At 40.9% G+C, this 22,364-nt stretch overlaps 1 protein-coding gene across 19 annotated transcripts in view; it reads left to right on the plus strand.

Annotated features, from left to right (window-relative positions):
* The window catches only part of Slc8a1 (solute carrier family 8 member A1), a 324,207-nt gene that overhangs the window by 7,562 nt on the left and 294,281 nt on the right, over positions 1-22,364 (plus strand). The window contains exon 1 of one of the 19 annotated variants that reach the window (XM_039111886.2): positions 21,687-21,953. The exons of 17 other annotated variants lie outside the window; for them this stretch is intronic. The gene's annotated coding sequence lies outside the window, so the exon portion shown is untranslated. Of the gene's footprint in view, positions 1-21,686; positions 21,954-22,364 lie in introns of those variants that run through there. One more of the 19 variants, XM_039111880.2, reaches the window with a different exon arrangement.

The raw sequence follows: 22,364 nt of genomic DNA on the forward strand, positions 1-22,364 counted from the left end.
ACTATCAAATGCTAGGGTCTTTTTCATTTATTTTCAGTCTTCCCCAACTGAGGTAAGCCTCACAAGATTTCGTATCTGCATTTCTAAATGAAGGAGTTGGCACCAGCAGGAGCCAAGAATTGAACCTTGTGAATGCAGAGAAACAAAGTCCCCTGTCAGCCGTCACAGGGAGTGATGGACCCTGGGAGATATGACTGCCTTCAGCCTTGGAGTTAGTACCATCAGGCGTCCTTTGAGGAATGCAAGTGACCATGGGTCATGGTAAATCATATGAGAAAGACATGACCAGGGAAAGGTCAGAAACAGACCCTGAAACAGACCCCCTTACTTTCCCATAGGAGTCCAGACGTTTCCAGACTTACCTCAAAATGTTTTCAGTGTCCTCTATACAGTGCTTTCAGTTCTCATTGTTTATTTTCATGCTTTGGCCAAAACAAAAGCTCTTAGGCTAAACTTGCTAATAATTTGGTTATGGATTTTTAAAATTTATTTTTAGTTCTTTTTAAAGGATTTATTCTCACTTTTGAGGTCATAATATAATTACACAATTTCCCTGTTCAATTCAAAGTGTTTAGGGCAGGAAAATTTCCTCAAATCTCTAAAATTTGAGAGGCGTCCTAGCTCTGGAGATTAAACCATTGACAATAAGTAAGTCCGGGGCTTGATGTTGTTAACTACACAGAAAGCCCTTGGGTCTCTCTTTTCTTGGTTGCTTTGTTAGGCTTGGGGGTGGGGCATGTTTTGTTTTCTTTTCTTCTGTTTTGTTGTTGCTGCTGCTGTTTTTCTCTGGCCAATCATTTTTCCATTTTTCAAAATTTTGATCTGATGACCTCCCCCATTAAACCTGAAGAGTTTCCAAGGGAATCTTAAAGGCTATGATAAATAGCTTCACAGTGTGACAGGGACCTTATTTGACTTCTTCATTTTCACTTTCACACTCTCGGACACTGGAGTTTTCCAAAGGTCAGCTGCCTTGTAGCATTGCAGCAGATAAGGTGGAGGGACAGCTATGAGTGAGCGTCTGCCTCGCTTTGCCTGGGCCAAGCATCAGAGACCTTCTCTGACAGTAAACAGACACCTATCACTGGCTGAGTTTTGAAAAGTGCACATTTGTGTTTTATTTTTCCTCTGTTTGCTTTGGTTTTGATTTGCCTGATTAGGAACCAAGGCCAGGGTTCCGTGTGTTCTACTGCTGAACTGCACACACATCTCTCCCCCTGGAGAAAGCAGTGACTTTAAAAGAAATATGTCATTTACGTTAACATGCCGTGAATATAATATTATTTCTAGATGAATGATTGTACTATAGCTTCTACTTAATTTTAATATTAATATCTATAGACATAATTCACATAAATAGCAGTTATTTAGAGCTCAGGATAAGTTTTAAAAGGAGAGGGGTCCTCAAAGCTTGACTCCTGCTGATCTAAGGCATTGATCCACACATTTTAAAATATGTATTGACTTTTGTCGAAGTTAAGATAATTTAAGACAGGACACTTATTCAGGGCAGTATATCTATTTCTCTGCAAGACAATAGCTGTGCTATGTCCCTGTTATGACTTCCTCTTTCCACAAATGTCCTCAGTAGATCCAGATCCTCATTGGGATGTATTTATTCACAGTGTTGATAAAGGCTCACAAACATGGATGCTTGTCAAGATTCAGAAAGTTTTACAGTCTAACATTGTAGCCAAGAGCTTCTGACAAAAATTGCCTGGTATATTCAACCTGTCTAGGTGCTTCTATTCTCTTAAGTCCAGAGGAGAGGTGACATCAGTACCTAAGTCAAAAGGCTATTTAGAAAGTTTTTTAAATGCCAAATTTGTAAATATCTTGAGCAATGGTGGATAATATTGAATAAATATTAACTGTTAGTACTGTTAGCCAGTTTAGTGAGGACGGATCTCACGGTCCTTATTTGAGAAAACACTACAAACTCTAGAGGAAGCACAAGAAACAGTACTAAATCCTTCAGAAGTACTGAGAATTCAGGGGCATTAGACATTGAATGGTAAGTTTAATCTCACCATTGTATCCATTTCCTTTTCTGAGAATTCATTTATGTTTTCATTCAGCAATAAATTTCCCTTTCTGGCCCACTAACCAGTAACAAAGCCCAGGATAAGGCTTTCTCATAGCCATTGCATACATCCTCCCATCAAAGGAAATGGTGGTTGCGAAGTATGAAGATTAGTGGTTACAGAATGGGAAATCTGTTTGTTCCAAAACACGTCATCAACAGGTGCCATTTCTCACTTCTCTTGAGTACCCGGTGAAAAATCCCATGGCTTAGAAGACGACTTTCCTCACACAGCATTCTGAATGTCAGTGACAACCAGCTTCATTGGAAGATGGTCTATTGCAAGAGCAGGTCCCACTAGTTTGTACCAGAGAAAGGAGAATTATAGGAAATAATCTGAAATGGACTGTTCTAGGACTCCTAAATTACTCTCATAATCTTAGTAAGACTGGAACTTTATTTTGGAAAAAAAAATTACCTAGAACTGATCAGTTTTTACCTTTATATCTATCATCAACTCATATTAATATCTGGATCATTTGATATATTTTCCACAGTAGCAGCCTTGGTCCAATATATGAATCAGCTCTGATGGACTTGAGTTGCCTAACCAGGATTGAGGCACCGAGTTGACCGACAATGACTGTATTAAAAAAATACCTATATATTTTCATAGAAAGAAAAATAATGCAAGTCAACTCAATTCTTCATGTTTCCCATTGCAGCTAAGTTGCAGCTCACGGTAGGATACTTGTGTAACATGTATAAGGCTTTGGATTCAATCCCAAGCACCAAAAATATATTTTCTACAGAGACTCATTGCATTAGTGATACAGTAAGCAAGTCTTCCATCCATCAATTAATTATGATAGAAACAACGCACTTGATATTACAGTTCATTGCACATTCTGGAATATTCTGATTTATTTACTTAAAAAAAAATTCATGAGCCAGACCCTCTTCTGCAACATTCTGTAACAATAAAAGCTATTAAACATCTTCCCTTGCAAGCTATATTATTCCAGAACAGGACATAATAAATAAAAATAGACTTGACAGAAATTGTGTGCTACAGGGAAAATTTGAACAGGGTAAGGAATGTTGGCTTTGGTGTAAGGGTCAGTCAGCAGTAGAGAGAAGGATATTTCTCAAAGAAAAAAAAAGAGACAGGAGCTAGAATTTTAGTAAGGTTTATACTTGCTCATTCATTGAAATTTGCCATCTGGAACCATATCAAATATATTTACTTGTAATGTGTTTACTCTTTAATCTCTCAGGATAAATATCTTAGGTCTTCTCACGTTTTATTGTGTGCTATGGTTTCTGGGTCCTTTGTGTCTTGTCTCTACCATGGGCAGACCCTGGCTAGAAACAGAACTGAAATGCAGTGCAGAATAGAGAAATATGTTAATGACCTCACCCTGTGTCCTACCTTCTCTCGGATGTAAACAGCTCCTTCTGTTTGCTTTCTGAGATCCACATCTGAGTGTCTCCTATACAATTGACTTCGCTATATTATGCCAAATTATAAATTCACTTCGAACTTGGCAAGCTCCTGGGTCTACCATCAGCCACAAGCTTCAGAACCACGCCCCTGCTGAACACTGTCTCGACATTGTTTTCCATGCACAGCAGCTTTTCATAGGACATCAAGTCCAGCGGATATACAACACAACTCTTGCCATCTATAATTTTAGTCTATTTATGCAAGCTCCACGAAGGCAGAACATTTTATTAAAACTGTATTGTTTGTTGCTATAAGTGAAGAACCGTAAACAGAGAAACCCACATTAGCCCTATAAAACAGTTTGTTTGGAGGGATGTTCACTGTGAGGTAACCAAGTTGGATATGGGGGAAGCACGTATTAGCGTCATAAGATCGATCGGCAGTTAACATTCCAACTCTGCTTTATTTCACATAGTGATGTATTTTTTACAGAGTGCCTTTTCTGTGCAATCTCTCCACCTCCGTGGAACAGAGAGGTTTGACTGTCTCTTCCTAGCTGGTTTAAGAGAAAGGTCTGATGAAGCTCCCGGGATTTCAGGAGAATTTGATTGGCAGATGTTGTCAGGCTTGGGTCCACAGAGTTCCACCAAAGCTCTGATTTACTTGGCTTTGCAATGTGCAAGGATTGGTTTACTACAGAGTTCTCGTGGACAAGGCAGAGGATCCCTGGACAGCACTTGGCCCCGCACGCCACTCTGATTCTTTTTCCATGCCCTGTATTTACAGCTCCCCTGCCTCAGAACTAGGTCAGTCTGTTGAAGTGAATCCCAGTCCATTTCTTCTTTAGTTGAAGAGTTCTCTGTCTTTGTATGCTTCCTGCTGAGTTTTTATCTAAAAGAACATACATTATAGTTAGTTGAGTATTTTCAAAATGTCTTATTTTTCAAGCTTTCCTAGCATGATGCAGATAAATGGATATTAATTTTTGTTAATAAGTATTAAATAAAATATATGCTTTGTCATAATTTGCTAAAGGTATCCAATTCATCTAGAATTTGTAATCTTTTTCTAAGCTTCAACTCACTGAAATTCAGCAATCTTTTCAGATTTTCTGTCCTCCTTTTACATTGGGGTGTATGAATGGGTATTTCAAGACTAATGCTCAGGGTAGTTCAATTACTTCTTAATTTAATGAAGGACGCTTCCTGTGTATAACTGACTCATGGAGTGACATTGTGCTTAGGCAACCAAAACAATTCAGTGTGTTTAACTTAAAATTTATTGCTGTCTTTGTATCAGGAAGGGGAAGCATATTCCTTAGGGAATTAAACACTGGTAGCCTAAGCTCATGTTGTGAGCAGCATGTGGTGACAGTATTAGGTAAGATAATCTCAGTGTCCTTAAAGCTTATCAGGTAAGACATGAAAGGTAGAAACTGAGTCATCAAGGCTGAGCTGTGGTGGTCAGACAGGTGAGGGAGAACAGGAGGATAAAAGTAAGCCTAGGTGTGAGATTCACTCAGAAGCTTGCATGCATCTCTGTCACCTATACAATAAGTGTATTAAACTCGTGAAAGAGGGCAGTGCTAAAGATTATATAGCATAATATTTATCGGACCTCTGAGCATAGACCATGTGTGGAGTTCATGCATGAAAAATAAGAGTCTTTGGTGCAAATCTTTTTGTTGTTGTTGTTGCTGCTGCTGTTGTTGTTGCACCACCCCACTGTGCACAGTCAGCAGTTTCATAGAGGATAAGGTCTGCATATTACACTTCAAAAGTTGGAGTTGAGTAGAGTGGCCCATACCTATAACCACAACATCTGGGAGACTGAGGCAGAGGGATAGCTGAAAGTTCAAGACTGGTCTGTACTCCCTAGGGAGTTCCATATCAGCTTGGGTTATAGACTGAACTCCATCTCAGACAAACAAACAAACAAACAAACATAAATAAATAAGTGAACAAATCAGTAAACATTGACGCATTGGATTGTAGAGCACAGTAATGCACAAAATGTTCCCTACCTCTGTGTGATCTGTGCAAAAACATATGGGGAATTCAGTAGTTTGTATTACACTTAGATGACAATGAAGAGTCTTCTTCCCATGCAAACTGGTGTGTGACTTGCAAGGTTTATCCCACAATTAAATAAGTATTTTTTCTGATTATAGATTATATCATATATTTGATATAATATATATATAAAATCATAAAATTTATTGTTTTTGTAAACAGTAGTATATTCAGAGAGAAAATCTACAAAAAGAAATCTATACAGATATTACCACCTAAAACTAATAAATATAATTACACAACTGAAAAACTTTTCAGAATTTCTAGGTGTATGTTATATAGCTATATTTGTGCCTATAAATAGAAAACTATCCTCCTAGGAAACACAGGATCTCACTACAAATATTATTTTCTAAGAAGCTTCTAACACAATGTCCTTACAATATATATTTATATCAAAATTTTTTCAAAGAGAGAAATATAGTCTCTTCTTAGATAGGTCCCAAGAAGAAGAGAAAATGGAAAAGGGGCATGTACCCATCAGATTTAGTAAAAAAATTTAAATATTATTTAAATAGAACATTGGGATAAATCAGAAACTGACGAAACAAATTCTTCTCTTCACAATTCTAATAAATGGATTCTATTTTTTTAAATACTAACATTTTGAGATTGGCAATGAATGAGATGGAGGCTAAAATGATCAATGGCTCATTAAAATATTGTATGGGAAACTTCATAATGGAACCACCTAACAAAAACTAAACACACTGATAACTTCAGCAACATGAGAGTAGCCTGACTCTATTTACATCTTTATGTAACAAAGCAAAAATATAAACACTACACTTCCCATAAAAAAGTCACAGTCAACATCACTGGCATTCACAGGAAAGAAATACCCAGGACAGAACAGTCTATTTTAAAACACCAAGACCTACCTGGATTCTGCAAATTGTTGAGTGAGAGTGTGAGACTTGGGAGAAGAAAATGAATTGCATGGCTTTATGTGTCCTTCCTCAAAAAAAGTTAATGTTTTAATCTGACTTGGATCTTTTTTTCTCAAACCAATCATAGAGAGATTTTTTAATGATACTATCATGGATCTTTGATAAGAGTACAAAATGTGATCATATTGTCACAATTATAAAACATAGTCTTAAGAAAAGATTAACAGAAAGTATGTGTGTGTGTGTGTGTGTGTGTGTGAGAGAGAGAGAGAGAGAGAGAGAGAGAGAGAGAGAGAGAGAGAGAGATAATGAGTTAAAAGTTATCCAAAACAGGCACTGAAATGATTGATGTTTCTTGACCATCAGTTGACAACTGGGATTTTGTGCGCTATCCCTCAACTTTTTAATCTGTTAAAATTTGCTCAAGATTTAAACACGTATTACTAAATAAACAAGACGTGTGCACACTAATCACACAGAATATAGAGAGCAGTCACCTTTAATTAAGAAGTTAAAAATGCAAAATTGTGATGATGTAAAACCCTTTCTGGCTCAGAAGGTACTTAGGCACTTACTTTAACCTAATGAGTTTTGTTTAGAATTATGTGAAAATATATCAAAATAATTTGAGAATAATAATGCTTTAAGGGTCTGAAGACATGGCTCAAAGATTGAATGTTTACTGTCTTTTATAGGACCCAGGATTGGTTCCAAGAACCCATGACAAATGGCTCACAACAGCTTGTAACACACACATGCATATATCCATAAAAACACATGTAATCTTTTCAAATGCTCTAAGAACTGTTACAGGAAAGATTTTAAATTGGTTGGAGAAAAGTATACTTCTAGAAAAGGCCATAAAATAAAGAAAAAAAAACAAACAGAAGCATTAAGGAAGTGCTAGTAAAATTATTTTATCTCAAAGTTGTGTTTCAAGAGAAAACGGGTGACTACAATTTGTACATGTCAAAACGTTCTCAGGAGTGCGAATGACTGTTAATAATTTGACAGGGTTTTTCTTACAGGATTTGATGCATGTTAAATGGGAAATAGTAAGGTTGAATGCTAAAAAGAGTGGACACTGAGACTTTATGATCTGAAATCTCAGTGTTTTTAATTGAGGAAGAGACCTAAGTCGATTCAGTTCAGCTATTTGGAAGATACTCAACTTCAGATCTAGCTGAACTGATGTGTTCAAAGTTGTACTAATAGCGCTTACTGTCTGACTTGCTTATATATAATGGTATATAGTTGTGTACAGACAGTTCTTTATCCAATTTTGCAACCACAAACTGCTTCCCGATGATTAAAGACGACCTTCAAGGTCACTGATTTACTATACAGATAAAATACTCAATAAAATATAGTGGCTCACAAGCAAATTCGAAGGTGTCCCAGAAGATTACTATCGATTTGTTTGGAAATATAGGAACTTGAATTGGATTTAATGAAGGTGGATAGCATAGAGAAGGGAATAAAAAGACACTATGAATTCATTTATGTGAAAGCCAGATGGAAGGACACATCACATGACGTCTAATTATGGGGGAGGGGAGTCTCTCAAGATAACCAAAGGGTGACAGACCCTTAGTTTGCAGAAGGAACAAGGAACAACGTAAAAGGAGATAACAACAATCACCAATGCCTTTAATTGAGAAAAAGATAATTTAGAGAAGCAGATTAAGTACGCCAGGCTTTTGTTTCCTCTCTGCCTATACTTAGCAGCAGTTAATAACACCACCATGCCCTTTCCCCTGTGAGGGTCTTCTAGGATGGGGAAAAGGCTGGTGTTCTGCCCTGTAAATGGTTTTGCTTGGAACCACCCATCCAGCCAATTGGGCTCACTTCAGAGCCCCACTCTTAGCTCTCAGCAAAAGCCTGATATTTTGTGACCGAAAGCTTTAGAACTAATGTAATAGTGGAGACCCTGCACAGACAAGAGTCGAAGGTGAATATCCTACTCGGGGTCAGGAAGATGTCCTGAAGGACATGATGTGCATTGTGTTCTAACCAACCTCCTCTCAGCCTTTGAGATTAGCTCCAGACTTCTCCACAGGGGTTTTAATTAACCCTCGTCCTGGTGTGTCCCACCTAGAAATCTACTCTCGATCAATCTGCCTTTTAGTACTCATATTCAGCCTCTCTTGGATTATTTTTAGTTCATTTTTAATAATTGGTTCTTGGGAGATTAATAATACATAGGTTTTCAGGTACCTCATATACAAATACGAAGAAATTAGGCAGTATCCATTAGAAATATAATCCAAGTCACAAGTCTCTAGTGTCTATGCTTTACAAGAGGAAAAGGGGGAACACATTCGACCAACCTACATGAATTATGAGTTATTATTATACGCACAGCATGTGCCTGGATACTGCAGAAGGCAAGAAAATGCATAACCATATTTCTTGTCACTACAGAGCACTTCTGCTTAATGTACCCCAAGACTCTCAGAATAACGTTGAAAAAGACAGAAGAGTCGTTAACAGCCTCAGTTTGCAAGGAAAGCAGTTGTAGGTTTACCAACAACTAGTTATCCACACAATGGCAACTCCACCTTCCTGCTGCTCCTAATGGGTGAAGGTTGATGGCCATCAGACACAATAGCTGTAAGGGCTCCATATCTTCCTATGAGAACATCCAGTGACAATAGTAATGGAGTTCCTTCCCTGCTGTTCTTTGAAGGATTTGTCAGTATAAAAAAGTGTCACTCATTGTAGCTATTCCAGTGATTGGATTTCTCTATTTACATTTAAATGTAAGTGACAATTAACTAAAAAAAAATTCCCCAACACTTACTCTTTTGAATCAACCTTCGTTTAACCCACAGGGAAGGGACATTATAAGCCTAGAAGTCACCAACTCTTTCAGATTTAGTTTCCCCTTGTACCATAAGAAAACGCCAGGTCATAACTGTAACAGATTATAACAAAATACCAGAGACCAGGAGTTTTTGAAGTTTATTTTTTTTTCTCACAGTCGGGAGTCTGGAACTCCAAGACCAGATCACAGCATCTACTAAAGGCACTCTTGTTATGTCACCTCGTGATGGAAGCTGGAAGGCAGAGAGAGAAGTGACAGAAAAGACTGTCTCACATGAAGAGCAGAGAGATCACCTCCACTCCCACATGTCCTTTAATAGTGGCATTAGGGTATTTGTAAGGACAGAACTCCTGAGAGTCATACCTCCTTCACCAGGCCCTGCCTCACAACTGTTATCCAGGGATTAAGTTTCCAGCACATATATTGAAGGGCAGTCTCCATCTCATTCCTCTTCCACTGAGCATACTGCATCCCATTATTCTAAAATGCTGTATCGTACTACAACCACAATGAAAAAGGCTAGAAATAGCAATATTTTGCTATCAAATTAATTTTTATGGTATAAACACTCAGATATGGCCAAAGGAGATGATAAAATGTCATTGTCCAACATTTTCTCTATTATATAGAACTACATAAAGGCAAGACATGTGCCCTAGGCAATATTGCTATCAGTGAAATACGTTTCAGAAATGGCCTCATAGAACTGGTGATCAGTTCTGGTTTAATTAAAAGCTGAAGCAACGTACAATCTGTCTTCAATATATACAATAATTACATTCCTGGAAAAAAGTCAGTATAAATTAAAACATACTTTTTTAAAGTATTGGTTCTTATATAAAAACGCAGATAAGACTGAACACTAGAATAATAAATCTTTCTTCTACCTAATGGTCTGTAGAACATTTAGAACATATAGGAACTGAGGAACCGTTATTTATTGACCACAACTTGTCCCACACATTGCAAGATGTGTTGCTTCCCTGGCTGCAGCACCAAGTATCCATAGCAACTTCTGTATCATTGTGATAACGACGCACCTCAGGAATTTCCAGATGGTCCCTTGAGAGTAGCACCATTCCAATTGACAAGCTTGGCTAACAGAGCCTCGGGAAGGAAGGAGATCACGTCTACACCCTCATCCAGCCTCCTTTCCCATACCCCCACAGCGTCTGACAGAAAAGAGCCCAGTGAAGGCTGCGGATAGTTCATATGGTGGCCAACTGACTCTGTGCTCAGTGGGAAACCAGAAACTACTGCCACTGCCTGGGAGGGGACAGAGACCTCTTAACTCAGGACCTCCTTCAGACACTGAGGGAACTTAAATGTTGTAGCCCTCGATCCATCCACAGCTCACGTGACGTATCTCTACTGTGGATGTTCTTCTCGTTTAAAGATACTTCTCATAATAGCAAATCTCACCTACATCTACTCCTCGGTGACTGTTTTTCCTCACCCCATCTAGTACACTGGAGGAGGCGTAAGGATGACACTGGGACATCAGATGTCAGTATCTCAACAAGTGAGAACCAACTTGTTGGAGTCACCATCTCTCCTTCACGAAGGAATAATTACTGGTGCTCATTTAACACCCTCAGCATAGAGGACAACAAACTGGGTTATCACTGCTTTGTATCTGCATCTATACTGATTCTGAGGGACCTAAACTGCACCCGGATGGCGGAAATACAGTGAACTTTTAAAGTTGTGGAAGGTGGTGTTGTCTATTGCACCATTAAGCCAGTGGTTTTTATTTGGATTTTGGTTCACATTGACTACTAATTTTCTTTTTCTATCACCATCCTTCCTGACCTGTAAGCCCTAACTGATGGTTCAAGGAGCATATTGGGATGTGTTTACAGTGGCAAGACTCCACCAAGTATCCAGCAAAAGTGATCTGGAGTAGAATCTTAGCCAGAGCGCTAATTATTGATACTTACCCAGAGACCCCTGACATAGCATAGCAAAGGAAATAAACCGTGCCGAGAAAGTGTGTTTTAATTATGGACTTTGTGTTTTCCAGTTGTCAGTGTCTCTGTTTGTTTGCTTTGAGACACAGTCATGGGATCTCCTGTAGCCCCCAAGGCCATTGGAATTACTATGTAGCTGGGGATGACCTTGTATTTCCAGGTCTCCACCCACCAAATGGTAGGACTATAGATAACTGGCACCATAGCTGACCTCTCTTTAACACTCATTCCAGAAAAGATTCTTCTGCATAGCATGTGAGGAAGGAGCTTAGGGGTTTAGGCTGGGGAGTTTAGGTGTTGTCAGACCGACTTGCTCTGTGGAGAAAGAAAAGCTCTGTTTCCCCACAGAGCCCCTGCTAACAGCCCTCTCCTGTTGAGTGCTTTACACACTCTGCCTTTCTTTTCATTTCTTTACCATTGTCTCATCCCAGGGCCCTTGTCCTGAAAGCACTTCTGTCCAAGTTGATACACGGAGCTCACTGTCCTCTTCTAGACCATTCTTAGATAGTGTTCAGAGGTTTGCTGAGTCCCCTAACAAGGCTTGCTGGCTTTATCTTTTGGAAAAACCCAACACTCCCTCTGGATCTCTTCATTGCTACTTACTACAGTACTCTTTTAAGTCATGAATTGTAGAATATACTTATCTTTCCCTCCCCAAGGTGAGAGCCCTCTTGCTTCACTGATGAGTTTTGCTTTTTGTTTCGTTTTTTGTTTTTTGTTTTTTTTTGATGTCTGACTCAGTGCTTTGCTTAATAGTCACTCAGATGAATAAATGAAATAACCATGTTCACCTGCGATTCTGTAGGTAGCAGGCAACGGTCCCCACATGCAAATTAATTTCAAAAAATGCAAATTCATATCTGTTCAGATTTTTTTAAACACAAGATTTTTTTTTTCTTACAAGGAAAAATGCTTCCAAATTTGTCGGAAAATTCCTTAACTATTTTTAACGTCAGTGTTTATATACTGTAGTGGTTTAAATGAAAATGCTTCTCCCCTATTGGTTCTGCTCTCTGACCACTTGATCCCCACTTAGTGAGAATGCTCAGAGTTGGAGGAAGTATGACACAGACACCGCTGGAAGTCTTTGCTAGTTAGAAGTCCTTTGATACTCCTGTTCACTCTCTGCGTCCTGTTGATGGTTATAAATGTATCCTTTCCCTGACACTGTGCCTGCCTGCTGACATATCTCGCTGCTGCCACAGCCTTGTAACCCAAAGTAAACTTATTCTTAAGTCTCCTTGGTCATAATATTTTATCACAGCCAAAGAAAAGTAATTAATACATGCACGAAGAAAACTTTTACATATTTAAATTACTTGATAGAAATGCATTAAAGAGAGTTTTAACCGATTAATATTAATGGATACACTTATTTAAATACAAATTAAAGGTTACCTTAAATAAGAGGACAATCCTGTGAAAATCTAACGTGCACTTTTCATTTATTAACATATTTTACAATAAGTTTTATAAGCAGCATTATATGAACACCACATGTTTCATGATGATGAAGCTATAGGCTTTTTTAGATTGTACCATATTAAAAACGTGCCAGAGATGTTAAAACAAGCATAGAAAATCATATTAAGAGATTTTGCCTTTGATCCTGTTATCTAAGAACTAAGACAGCTCTTAGCAAAACAATGACCTCCTGTGGATGGATAGATGATGATTTGATTGAATGCTGCTGCTTTGCTCAGGTTTCACTGGTTGAGACTATTGCTAAAGTAATGGCAAGTCAGTTGGCCTTAGAAGTAAGACACTGGCATAAGTATGTATTTTACCCACCTATGTTCCATTTACATTTCAATCCACATACTGGATTGAAATGTGTAGCGGATGGGAAATGATCTTTTCACCGCTGGCAAGATCCGCTTGGTTCTGCATCATAGGAGGAAGACCAAATATCCTTACATTGCACTCTTCAAAACACAAGGGCACAGAAAAGAGGACCATAAGTCTACTACTGTTCAAAGACAAAGGGGTACATCATTTGCAGAGAACTTAAACACACTCATAAAGCCAACCCAGAGTCTGTCTGATTTTTATTAACACCATTCGTTATCTCATGGATGACATAGCTTGTGCCTGAGAGGGCAGGCTTTCACCTACACCCCCACCCGGGATGATGGTATTAAAAGGGGGCTATGTTCTCTAGTCTTACAGCATTATAGAAATCATGTGTGTCTTGTCTATAACTGTCCAGAATCATTTTCTTCAAAATGAAAATATGATGTTGGGGAAATATTGGTCTGGGAGGTAATGGGATTCTGCCAACAGTTGAGCCAGAAAAAAAAAATAGTTACAGTCTTCGATTTGTGTCTTTTTTTCAAAATCATCTCATTATCCGTGGTCATGAGATGTTTAACTAACGTCCAACACACAGTCAAGGTGTAAGTTCACAATTATAGCACCTACTTCAAAACCCAGGAGTCTCTTCTACCTATGAAATAAGCTCCTAAGCTCCTAAAGGTCAGGAATGAACTTTCTAACTATCATAGAACTTAGTCCATGGCTCTGGATTGAGTGATCACTTACCACCTCTTTTTTCCAGAATGGCTTAAAACTCTGGTCACTTCCACTCCACTGCCGTGGTTTGGATGGCCCTTCGGTTGGCATAATTTATTGAGTCTGACCTTACATATTAATCACCTGAGTCAGGTATTTATATATTGAAGCACTGAATAATTTTCTATTTTCTGCCTTTTCTTGAGCAATTTCTACATCCAAGACTTCTGTTTTGTTGCATTTTTTACACAAATTTTAAAAAGTATTTTAAAACTTCCAAAATAAACAGAATTCATCAATGATCTATTCTATGCCTTGATACAGAGAATATACATTGGGGCCTCCTATTCTGTTTTAGATTATGAGCCATTGATTAGAATTGAAACTAAATATATAAAACCTTAACAGAAGACCATACCATGATGTTAAATAAAGATGAAAATTAAGTAGCTAGCTTGTATTTCAATGTAAATTTGCAGCTGTTGATACGGTGACTTTTCAATAACTGAATATTTGGTCATAGCTGAAGACCAAAAATATTCACAGTTGTGTATTTTTATAAAAGTGTGTATATTTGTATGGAGTATGTGCATGTGGTGTGTTTATGTGCATACGCCTGTATATGTGTGTATTCTTATGTCTGTAAAGTGTGCTGGGAATTATGTGATTGAAGACAAGAATGCAGGAAAAGAGAAACAGGGAGAAAGGAAACAGCTCTGACCCAACATTAGCTGACATAGCAGGTTTTCCTTCATGGCCAGAGCTGTTGACCATGTGACAAGACCCTACACGGACAGTTCACTGATATCAAGCTGGCACTGTGTGCGACAATTAGATGATACTCACTAATGAAAGCCAAAGGGACACATAGGAGTTTGCAGTGAGTCTAACTTGGCAGAAATGTAATCATTTTATATGGAGCCCCTGGAGACAGCCAGTCTGTCTTTTTTGCTATAAATTTCAGGTATGTATACTGTGACTACATTCTGAATGCAAAGGTGTATTTGCATAGCCGTGCTTCTGCCCTAACGAAGATCTCTGTCCCTGAGGTGGGCCCGAAAGAACATCAATGCAGAGTAGAAATAAATTAACAGACAAAATATTAGGCTGCAATATCATCTCACCGTTTGGGAGCTTGAGAAGTTGGTGGTAGAATCGATGATAGGCCATCTTTTTTAAATGGCCACTCAACTTAGCACGTACTCACTAACCTCTCTGTATTGCACTATTTTTTATTTTATTGCTCTCCTTGATTGTTTAACATGACACCTAAGACGTGTCCATTTCCTAATTTTGTCCCACTTTGTTCTTTGTCAACACTAGATTGGAATAGGAATTTTACGCGAGTTTTCCTGCTATTTCTTCAGTACCTAAAGTGGCTGGCCCATAATATGTCTTCATAAATATTTGTTGTGTCTAAGACATGAAAGATTGGGGGCCAGCAGAACAGCTCATTGGGTTAACGTAGTTGCCACCAAGACTAAGGATATGAATTAGAGCCCCAAGACATTCACAGTGAAGGAGCAAACTGATTCCTGAATGTTGTTTGACCTTGACCCCACATGCACACTCCGGCACATGTACATCCGCAGACACACAGTGAATATAATAAAGTTTAAATCCCATGAAATGGGATTTGCTTTTCTCCGCTCCTCCCAGTTTTTTCCCTTTAATGAATTGTTGGATGACCTTGAGTGCCACAGAGTGATCACAAGTGCCTGGATTCTAAAAACAACAAGAAAACCTCAAGCTTAACATTTATAAATAATTGCCCAAACTCGTGTGTTAGCAGACAAAGTAAGAGAATTTATATATCGGACCAACTGACGGTTTATCAGTGGTTCCTGAGGTAACAGACAAAGCGTCGGGTTACAGGCTCAAGCCTGCAGCTGAGTCAGATTGCCATCTCTGTGTGCTTCAGCCTCCTGCAGAGTCAACAGACAATCTGTCTGTCATCACAGAGCAGGTGGCCAGCCAGGGCTGTGGGTGTGGAGATGGTGACTATGTCACTTGCTAACTAGGATCATACTTAAGGGACAAGAAAGTCATTGGAATTAAGTTGCAATTTGCACTGGATAGGGGCCAAAGGGTTGAGTTACCTTACAAGTAAAATCAGCTCTGTTTCCATATAGCCCAGCCCCCTTGCAGTAAACAGTGTCCACTGCATTAATTATCTGTAGTGCGCAAAAAACTTTTGGAGATTCTGGGAGTGGGATAAATATTTCACAGTCCTCTATTAATGCGTTGGGCTTTCCTGAAAGAATATCCCAATCTGCAATTCTTTGTAAGGTGAATCACAGTCTCCACCCCTGTCTCCTAAAAACAGAAAAGATAGAAAATACACACATACTTGTTTAAATTTCCAAGAGGCATTTCTGCTTTTATATGGTTAAGAATCAATATTCAGTAGAGACACACAGTGGAAAACATGCTGTGCTAGGTGGATGGGGCCATGTGCATACGTCTATACAATTCCCAACTTAAACTAGGCCAATGCTCTTTTAGCCCTGACTGAGTTCTAGCTACAAAGAGAATCTAAAATAAAAACAAAGTATCCCCCAGTAAGAGAAGCCCCTTATATAGAGTGTGCAGACGTGACCTCTGACCAGAAGAAGACAACGTTCGGTGGTACAGCCTTACGTTCAGTAGTTATTTCTTTTCCTCAGATTAACCAGATAATGCATCCGATAGTCAAGCTCAGGGGAAAAAGAAAACCCTTTGTGTGTTTTCCTTCTTGACCTGTAAAATAAGAGTAATCATAGCTTTTCTGACTAATTCATAATGATCTCCTATAAAATTAAATTATAGATGGCAAATATTCTCAGTGCCTGCTCGGGTGACTTAACATTCACTTAGATGTGCATTTCCAGACACTCATGTGTTCCTGTGGCAGAGTCGAATTGAGACGGGGGTTGGGGGGGAGATAAATTAGAGCTTCTGAACTCTGTTTGCTCATGGTCACCATGTCCTTAGATCACATAGCATGAGTCTGTGTTCATAAAGAGATGAGAACACATGCGTTTGTTTTCCAAACACTTCTTCCATTGGCAGCAGAGCCTGCATTGATAGCACTGTGAATGAAGACACCCCAAGGTCCATTCTACTCAGCTTTCAAGTCTCTTTGCTGTTTTTACCTTGGAAGGTAGCAGCTATGTCGGACTGCGGTAAGCTCTAAAACACTGGCAGTTCTCTAAGTAGCAGCCGGCAATTGAAACTGCAGTACGGGAGTCATGCATCATGGATGGCACATCATGAAGGAGATTTATTAAGATAGCTCATGTGTAATCTCTCAGGGACAGGACTTCAGAAGCAAACGGTGGGAAACAGCTACCTGGTACAGAGCATCGCAAGGGCCTCATCTTTACTCCTATGATGAAGGGTCTTTGAGCGCACGTTGCAGAGTATCTGTACAAACTCAGTGAAGAAAGTTGTTCTTGTCCTGCAGATAAGGTCTCCTTGGATGTCATTAATGTCAGCAACAAAGTCATGGCCGTATTCAGATATGTTTCAAATGGCTCTCTTTGGAAATCCCAATTTTAATACAGACAAGATCCAGTTGACTTGCGACTGTGAAAGCAAAAGAATATCATCAAGGAATATAGCCACAGAGAGTCCTTACAAAATTATAGCATTCAAGTGTCTTCTCTCAATTGTTAGAGCAAAAAGAAAGCTAGTCCCCAACGGGGAAGCCTACCTTCCCTGGTTCGCTCATTGTACAGGAATCTGTGCAACAAAAAGCCCAACATAACTGTTACCATTAATAAAATGGCATCATGAGTAGTAATTATTGTTTAGCTTTTTTATTGATGTGACAATGATTTTGATAGCAATTCACTCCCAACAATAAGAACAGTATTTGATCAGTAAATGAAGCATATGATATGTGTTTTATCCTTCCTACAACTTTCTGAGGGAGACTCCATGGCTCTGATTTCTGTAACAAAGATACGGCATTCTAGAAATTAAGAAGCTTCCAAAGGTCACAGAGCCAGAAGAGAGTTATGGACATGAGTCACCTATTCTGACTCCCAAGCACTGGATCTTAACCAGAGATTTGTTCTTTTCTGCTCAAACAATGACTCTGTCTTTGGGTTACCATTGGTAACATTGTAGAATATGAACTAGGTGTTTCCTTGGTGTGGTGCAAGGCAAAAATGAAAAATGAAACTGTTGGATAAGTCTAACCTTTGAATAAAGGTTTCTCAACTGTAGAATTGCAGGCCCCTGGTTCTCTTAAACCAGCAACTCCTTCATTGTCCCACCAAAGGAAGTGGATGATCCCTAGATGACAGAGCACAGGAGGGAGGATTCGTTCTACTAGTCCATCAGGAAAGCTGTTCATACTCTGTGAAGCTTTGCACGCACCAACATAGCCCATTATGAGACTGGAACCATTATTAGACTGGTATTCTTCAGGTCAGAATACAGCTGCGTTCAACTGCAAGAATAAGATACAACAGACAAAGACTGACGGCACTGAATGTCAACAAAGAGGTTCCACAGTCATCCCTAAAGCAAAGAGTTCTGGTTTCAATCAGCAGCAAAAAAGACCTAAAGGCCAAAATGAGGTCCTCTGGTTACCTGAGGTTCTAAGACAGGGGGAGTTAGCCACTGTGCCCTCCCTGGTCTGGACAGTCTGGTATACTGCAGAACCATTTCCTTATGCAGAAATCCCTATGAGCCTGAGCCGAAGAAGGAGCAGAATGTAGTAAGTGTCTAAGGCTGGCAAAGTAGAAATGAGACTGAGATGATCAAGACTTAGCTAACAGGCTTAAGGAGGCTTCAAGCAATGGAAAGAACCATGGTACTTCTGGCCCAGGGAATCTAGGTGAAAAGGAAAAAAAAAACATAATATAGTACTTGTTTATTTTTTTCTATAATAAAAACTATTGTGGGTTTCAACACAGCACTAAATATAACAATTTTAAATGGGCAACTCTTTGTCCTATCCTTCTGAAGACTGAACACAAAGCTGGAATTGAATTCATGTTACCCACACTGGTTCTGTAATGAATTTGCTGAAGACTCCAACCAAGGTTTTCTAGGAAATAACTAATGAAAACCTTACGATGCATCAACCCTTATAACAATCCTATGCAATTCCCTAAGTGGTTGTACCACACTCTTTTAGTTAGTAATATAGTAGAGACTCATTTGGGAAACCCCAAGTTCAAAGAGATGAACACAGCCATCCATATGTGAGAGAGATGGCCATTAGGAAGTGCTTTTGTTATTGCAATGGAAATTCCAACCTCCTTAGGTACATTGTTTTTTTCTTATTTCTGGATCTCTAGCCTGCAGCAGCCACACTACTTCCTTAAGTACAGCCGCCGTCTCCCACAGCCTTGTGCCGGTGATGTAGACCTTGATAATTCTTGCAATAAAAATCCAGTCATGTATGACATTTAGGAGGTAGGGAGCAAAAGGTTTAAATTGCCTTGGGGCACTGGAACCATTATAAAGTTGTCTCTAACGAGAAATGGAAGACAAAGAAAATTAGAGGCTCAGATGCTGAGCTGAATCAAAATGGTTACCAAATCAGCTAGGCATGGGGCTGCTTCTTGATTATAGATAAAAAGTAGGTGGGATGCATAATATAAGTTTTCTTCAAGAATCAAAATTAACCTGTCAATTTCAAGAAGAGAAGAGTAAAGACCTTTTCTGGTGCCGACAAGATGGACTTAGGGCTTACACTTTCAAGAGAATCAGGGAGTGTTTGCTAGGCGGTCCACAAGAGCCACACTTGCCACAAGATCTATCCCAACGGAATATGATTCACTCACATTTCTATTTCATTCTTTCACTCTCATTCTTATTACCTACCTACCCTTTCCTCCCCATGAAGTGAGTGGAGTCTTTAGCTACAAGCTTCTCTTCCTGCCATTTAGAAGCAGTCACTCTTCTCGATTTCTCTAGAAGCCCCTTTCCTAGACTGTGAACCAAATAGCTGGCTCTCAGTCTCCCTGGAACCCGGGCTCTGTAGCAGTTTTTAGCAGAGGATATACTCTAGCTGAGTGATGGGGAATCTACTGTGTCACCTCATGTGTCTGTAGTCTGTGGAGTCTAAATGAAGTCTCCATGGATGGCGGCAGGGCTTCCAGGAAAGACTCTGGGCCCAGCAAAGAATGGAAACTGTTCTTCGGTGGGAAGGATTCCTGGGAATTTCAGCACAAGAGACAGTTAGAGCTGGTTCTGCCAAGCTCTGTGTCTATAACCACACATGTGTGCTGTATAAAGTGAAGTCCTCCTGCAGAGGGTTGCCATGACGAACTTTGCTAGAAATGGAGGAGGCCTTACTCTGGACAAGAAAGGGAATCAACCAGGACATTCACACCCACACGATACTGATATTGAAAGCACACTAGTTTAGAGCTCCTATTCTTATACCCCATCCTTACCCCCAGCCTCAGCTTTGGAAAGGACCAGGGGACCTAAATACCAATCACTGATGCCTGAGCTCCACCCCAGAGGTTGCAAATTCACTAGTCTAGGGTGTGGCTTACTCGCTGGGATTTATAACCCTCCCATGCAAATCTGAGGGGTAGTCAAGGATTAAGAGTCCTTGACCTGTGTCCAGACAAAGGCCCTCTTTTCCCATCCTACTTCTTTGCTGCAAACTGAGACTGGTTCCTGGGCCCTAATCTGCGCTTGTTTAAAGCCTGACAGTCAGACCTGCGCTGTAAATCTGAGGGGAGAACTTTACTGAAGGGCTTGAACTCCCAAGTGCCTGGGTTGCAGCTCTCTCTTCTGTCTCCATCATATAGCTGTCCCAGACATCCTACTCAAGGGCTACTAGCAAGCAGTGTTTTAAAAGCACAAACTTGGAGCTCTGCTTGAGAACTTCCGCCTCAGAGTCTGCAGCAGCTTCTACGGCACCTACAACATTTGAGTCCGCATCCCCAGGTGTGTCTGATGGGCAGCCAGGTTTGGGAGCCACCGAGCTCCACAGTGGGTCTAGCCTTTCATCCTGCCAAGTCATTAATGATGAATGAGTTGTCTTGGGAGCGAGGGCCTGCTGCAATGCTCCTTTATTAATTATGGGGAAGTGATGTATTGGCGATGGTAAGGCTTCTCTTGGAAAAGACAATGAATGGTTCGTCGATTGCTGCATTAGGTCTTTCCTGACTCAGTCTTAATGCTCAGGGTTTTTGTTGTTGTTTTTTTGTTTTTTTTTGTTTTTGTTTTTGTTTTTGTTTTTGTTTTTGTTTTTTTTACTCCTGTCTAAAAGCCGCACACCATTCACACTAAAGGGCCTCTAGGTCTTTATTCCCTTGTAAGCAGCAAGGTGTGAGGGAAATAACAACAACTGGATTCTTTCAGAGATCTCCGCTGGGGAAACCCCTGCCCTAGTCTGGATTTGATCCGCGAATCTAGTAGCTAGGATATATTTCTTCTTATTTAGATATGAAGGCGGAACACAGAGTAAGGATTTAAAAAAAAAAATCGGCGATACATCCCCAGATTCCCTTTGCTGTATAAAGTCCCTCTGCGTTAGTAGAGGACTAGAATGTGGAGGAAAAAGATGAATCTGGAGTAGCAAATTCCGGGGTAAGGAAGGAGTAGGCGAGTTGGGGTGTGTGTTTGGCGTGGGGGGGGGGTTGTCTATGGATCAGTCTAGCGACGTTCAAAAGAAAAGTTGCAGCGCACTGGTCTGCGCCTGTTGGGGTGCAGAAGAGAGCGCTGGCTGGTGCGGTGTGTACGCACTGCGGGGGGCCCCACTGCCGGGGAAATCCTGCCACTGGTGGAGCAGAGGAGACCCGGTGGTTGCCACCGCTTCCCACCCGGCTCTTGCTCCCGCAAAAGCACCCGAGGGTAGCGCTCGGGGTCTGGGGAGGCGGGAGACCGAAGGAGGCGGCGGGCTGGGCTCGTGCGAGCCAGTGCGAGGCTGCGGGCGGGCGAGCGGGCGGGGTGCGCGGGAGGGAGGGGAGGGAGCGAGGGAGGGAGCGCAGCGCGCGCGCCGCCCGGCCCCGGCCCTCCCAGCCCGCCGGCCTCGCCGCCTCCCGCCCGCGCGCACCGCTGCCTGCTGCCGCCGCCGCCGCTGCTCGCGCCGGGCGCTGCTCGGGAGTCGGGCCGCCGCCGGCTTTGTGCTTCCAGCAGAGGATGGGAGCGACCTCTTCCTGATCGCGAGCTGTCTCAAAAGGGAGTGAGCGCGCCGGATCTCCCGGCAGCTTTCAGGACCCGGGAAGGGGATCCATCCACAAGGCTCAGCCCAGGTAGGAGCTGGTCCCCGGCAGGCAGAGACATTGGGGAGACAGGAACTGCTCTCTTCGAGGTTCCCTAGGCAGCGATTCCCTTGGTTTAAGGCAAAAGACTGGCTCTGGATTGTGTGTGTGTGTGCGCGCGTGTGTGTGTGTGTCTGTGTGTGTCTCTCTGTGTGTGTGTGTGTGTGTGTGTGTGTGTGTCTGTGTGTCTGTGTGTGTGCGCGCGTGTGTGAGCGTGTGCGCGCCTGCACATTTTCTGTGTGTCCGTGCTTCTCTGAGAGTGAAATTGCTCAGGCTGTTGGTGGTTCTGGGCGTGAGGGTCCCCGCCTGCCAGTGCAGATTGCCTGAGAAAGAAAGGGTTGCTGGGGGGAGGGGGATGCTGCACCCTGGACAGTGCTGGCTGGGCTGCGAGGATTCAGGGCG

Source organism: Rattus norvegicus, chromosome 6 (assembly GCF_036323735.1).
Source record: "Rattus norvegicus strain BN/NHsdMcwi chromosome 6, GRCr8, whole genome shotgun sequence".
NCBI lineage: Eukaryota > Metazoa > Chordata > Mammalia > Rodentia > Muridae > Rattus > Rattus norvegicus.